The 5,159-nt window shown below is 31.9% G+C and overlaps 1 non-coding gene across 1 annotated transcript; it reads right to left on the bottom strand.

The window, feature by feature from the left end:
• Positions 1-4,491: 4,491 nt before the first annotated feature.
• On the bottom strand, positions 4,492-4,596 carry LOC129297000 (small nucleolar RNA R71). Its single transcript, XR_008590083.1, has one exon. It is a non-coding gene; the product is annotated as a small nucleolar RNA R71 (small nucleolar RNA).
• Between the last annotated feature and the right edge of the window lie 563 nt (positions 4,597-5,159).

Genomic DNA, 5,159 nt, shown 5'->3' with positions numbered 1-5,159 from the left:
TTTAATTATATAATATGGTATAATTTCTTACAGTTGCATATGACAATCAATAGTAGTAGATTATATCATTACTAAGATTTCTATCCACCCTAGTGGTTACATTTTTACAGGACAGAACATTGATCAGGGCAAGAGAAAAGAGTCTAGACTTGCATAGCCGTACTGAGGCTGTAAGAATTCTAAGTTTGTGTAATGAATTAATTGAATGTGAATATTGTATATATACAAGTTGCTATAGAGTTGCATGTATGTTTTGAATGCTTAAAGCCTTAAATGTTGTGAATTTTAGTGAATCTTAGCCCATATGTTGAAACATGTGGTGAAATGAATTGTATGGTCTAAGATTTAGTGGTGAATTTGTTTTAAGTATGTATAGTGGTGATCTTGAAGTGAATTTGCTGTGAAAGAGGCTAAGTCAGCCATATTATGCTAAATTGTGAAAAGTTGTGTTTTATGGAAATGAGCCATTAAATGGATAAAATGTAATTTGTACACACACACACACACACACACACACACACACACACACACACACACACACACACATATATATATATGATATATTAAGGTCAATCAAGTGTATTAGGTCTTTTTAGGCTTAGTTCAAGGCCTAGAGTGGTTGAATAAGATTAAGGGATCAATTTGAGCACTTGGGTGTGCAAAATTTTTAAAAAAGTGACTTTTTGCATCCAGGTGTTTAAATTTTGACCGGACCATTAGATTTTATTCAAACCTATCTCATTAGCTATCTTATGAGATAAGCTTCGTCTGGGTACTTGAATCACTTTGATTGAATATTGTATGTGAAAATGGCACACATTGGAAGTTCATCATTTGAGTTGTCAAATAAAAGTTGCAGAATTTGACATGTGCGCCTCGGCGCATGATGTGTCACACTGCGGTGCATGACATAGGGAAGGTCAAGGCATATGGCTCTGTGCCACATGTCGTGGTGCATGTGTTGCCTGCTATGGTGTATGGCCCATAAACTAACTTGATTTTGTGGTTCTTGATGCATGCAATTATTGTTATGATTTATTTTCACTATGTAATACTCTGATGTCTTATTATTTTGATTATTTTGCAAAATAAGTTTTGGACCCAAGCTTTTTAAAGAAAGTATTTGATTACTATTTAGTGTTTGTAAAGTGGTAATTTAGTTAACCCTTCCTAATATCGAGTGGATATTGGGAAAGGTTACACTTCATGGGAAATATTAGTTTATCCTGATTGCCATTTTGCTTGACAACATGTGAATATTAAAATGCCAAAATTATTCTTAGACATTTCATCATTCCTATGTGGCATGTTGAATTTGGTTGGGAAATTTCTCAAGTATTATGAGCAAAATGTGAGGTTTTCATCTACTAAATAACCTCCTATAATAGAGCCTTCAAGTCGAGCCTTATTGTGAACATATGATTTGAGTGTCACAAATATCAACATGCAAATGTAACCCTTTAAGTAGATCCATTGGTAAATTCAAATGTAACTAATATTGAACATATTGAAACATTACCTTTTAATTAGATACATCCAATGATATTGAACAGGTCCATTGAGTTTTGTCTCTCCTGCCAAGTGCATTAGCAAGTAAACCATAATATCAAAGAATGCAGGTGAGAACATAATCTCCAACTTACATAATATTAATGCTATTTAATTTTGAAGTTTGTCCGGTCCATCCAAAGTCAAAACTTTGAACAAATATTCTTCAAAAATTTTCCCAAGTCTCTAATTGGTTAATGCTCTTCTTGTTTTAATAAAGCTTGTATTGCAATTGGAAAAATTTCTTGTAATAACACATGTTGATCATGGCATTTCAAACTAAAAAAATTTTGCTTATGAATATTTACATACCTTGATATAATTAATGCCAAGATATCAAACATTTCTTCATCAAGAAAGTCTAAGAATTTCAAAAATGCATATCGAGATTGTTAGGTTATGTCAATTTTGTTCACTATATTATTAACTATAAATTTTGGGAAGAAACTCTCTTAGGTGTGGTTTTTGATATCTCTCAAATAGATTCAACATACTCTAAATCTTTTAGAGGTTCAAATTTGATAGCATCAAATACAATAGAATATGGAAAGAGGCAAGAAAAATGTAATTTTAAGCAAAATTATGAGTGTACACTAGTAAATCACTACAATAAGAAGAACCTAGTAAAACATAACAAAACCCTTATCAAGCAAGTTAGATTATATTGTAGAAATCAATCAGCAAGAAGTTACAGAACAAATCAATATCATAGACACAAATAATCACATTTGACTACAATTACAAAGAATATATTCAAGGAAGTGTTAATACCTGCTCAAAAATGATTAAAAGAAATGAGAGCAGAGAGATCATAGAGATTCTTTTTGCTTCTTCACTAGCAAAGGCTATTGATAAATGATAATTTTATATATTTTTATTCTTTTAATTTAGACTTTTAAATATTTATTTAAGGCTAATTGAGTTTAATTAGATATTATTTGATTTTATTAGCTAATATTTAGTTTTGGAATTTTAACTAACTAAATCTTTAATTTTAAAATATAAATAATATCTTTAATATTTTTGCACTGGTGCTATTTAATTTTATTTTATTTGTGTAGATTTCTTAGATTCAATTTGGAAGATATTGATAGAGAATATTTTGGATAAGAAGAATATGGGCATGCTTGGAGATCAAATCAAGAATCAAATCTTTAAAATTTTATTTGAATTTATTTTGGATTATTTAGTGTAATTTTTAATTAGGGTTATTTAAGGTAGTTTTATCTTTTTAATAAACTATTAGTTTTTATTATAAAAGAAAGAAAGAGAGACGCAGGGGAGAGGGTCCACTTTTCATATATATATATATATATGAATAGATGGGGGACACAGAGAGGAAGCACGATCTGGGAAAAAAAACGAAAGAAGGGAAACAGAGCAGCGATCGCCATTCGTCTTTCCTTCCTCCAATTTCTTGGGTGATGGCTTCTCAATTTTTCATTTCATGTTGTTTGATTTTTAATTCTATGGAGAGCTAATTTTTTTTTTGTGTGATCAATCACAAACCATGATCCTAAAATTTAATCAGAGTCTTTAATATTCAGGGAAGATTTTATTTTAGCTTTATTCTAATTTTCTCTTCTTCTCTTTACCTCTAAATTTTATGCTTTAATTACTATTACTGATTAGAGTAGCTTTATTGCATAATTTTTGAGTTATAAATTTTATCTGAGGTTTTAATTGCTATAATCGATTGATATAGCATTGTAAGAGTAATTTGGCTTGGCTTGGGTGATTATCCATGCTTTGTTTTTGGTGTGGCTATAAAACAATTGTTAGGTTGTGGATTAAGGGAGATTTCAATTAATCTATAACTTAACTTCTTGTTTAATTCTTGAATGATAATTTGAGAAATATATAATGAAACCAGAATAATAAAGTTGAATAAAATTAATTTATTTTGTGGACGACGAAGGTTAAATTTAGGTGATTGGGTTGTGATTGATTGCGCTGCATATTCTCGATAATTTTTTTAGTTGAATTTCCTCTATTTATTTATTTCTAATTCAGTTTTTAATTTCATTATAAAACCCCCCCATTTTTTAGCTTTTCATAATCATAATTCAAATAGTTACTCTATTGATTCTTAGGGAGACGACCTAGGTTGCGCTTTACTGCAAAATCTAGTTTTTATTATTTTTGGTGCTATTCGACAGTAGTGTCAAAATTTTGGCGCCGTTGCCGGGGAGTCAAAGGTGTTAACTTTTTAAGTTTGGTTATTAGTTTTTTTTTCTTTCTCATTATTTTTATTTTTTTATTTTATTTTTTTTCTCTAGTATTTTTTTTTTTCAAGATTTATTATTATTTTTTCTTTACTTGTTTTAGGTGTTTTTCATTGTTTTTTTTTTTGGTTTATTAGTGCATGATAAGGTCTTTTCAAGATAAATTAATTGATTTGAACTCTGAGATTGAGAGAACTTGTCGTACTAACCGTAAAAATCAAAAGCACCGTAAAATTAGGGATAGTGTGATCTCTGAAATTTTGTCTGAATTGATTGATAGCATTATTAGTGATTCTAAATCTGACTTAGACTCTACAGTTAAGTTGGAAAATACGGCTGAAAATAATAATGGTAATAGAACAATTAAAGAATTGGCTGCTCCTAATGCACACTATCAAAATTTATGCATTCAATATCCTAATTTAGATGCAAATGCTAGTTTTGAATTGAAATCTGGTTTAGTACATTTGCTACCTAAATTTCATGGTCTTGCAGGAGAGGACCCGAATAGGCACTTGAAGGAATTTCATATTGTGTGCTCCACCATGAAGCCTCAAGGAGTTTCAGAAGAGCAAATCAAATTGAGGGCTTTTCCTTTTTCATTGGATGGAGTGGCAAAAGATTGGTTGTATTACTTGCAACCAGGTGCCATTACATCTTGGGATCAAATGACACAGTTATTCTTAGAAAAATTCTTCCCTGCCTCTCGCACAGCAGCAATTAAAAAGGATATTTGTGGGATTCGTCAGATGACTGGGGAGACATTTCATGAATATTGGGAGAGATTTAAGAAATTATGTGCCAGCTGCCCTCACCATCAAATACCTGATCAGCAGCTGGTTCAACATTTTTATGAAGGTCTCTTACCAACAGATAGGTGGTTTGTCGATACCGCAGCTGGTGGTGCTTTGGTAGAACTTACTCCAACTGATGCCATGAATCTCATTTCTAAGATGGCACAAAATTCTCAACAATTTGGGACGCGAGCTAACTAAGCAGTTAAGGGGGTAAATGAGATTCCAACACCACAATATGATCCTAAATTTGAGAACAAGATGGAGGAGCTCTCTAGCATGGTTCGGCACATTGCCTTAACACAACAAAAATTAATGAATTCACCAGCAGTGCCAACTTTTCCACAGGCGTATCCCTCACAGACGTGTGCACAACCTCAATTTTATAATCCTCAGCAAGCTACCACATCTTCTGCTTTAGTTGGGCCTCTATGTGGCATCTGTTTTTTGGCCACACACACTACTGATCAATGCCCACAGTTGGATGATAGAGTTGAGAATTGTGCTGGGATTTTTCCAACTAGACCTATGCAACAGGGCCAAAAATATGATCCTTTCTCTAACACTTATAATCCAGGGTGGAGAGATCACC

This window comes from Prosopis cineraria, unplaced genomic scaffold, assembly GCF_029017545.1.
Source record: "Prosopis cineraria cultivar Desert tree isolate PC_DT_omini unplaced genomic scaffold, ASM2901754v1 PC413, whole genome shotgun sequence".
Classification (NCBI taxonomy): Eukaryota; Viridiplantae; Streptophyta; class Magnoliopsida; order Fabales; family Fabaceae; genus Prosopis; species Prosopis cineraria.
The sequence above is the reverse complement of the archived record's forward strand: the minus strand, read 5'-3'. Positions and strand labels throughout refer to the sequence as shown.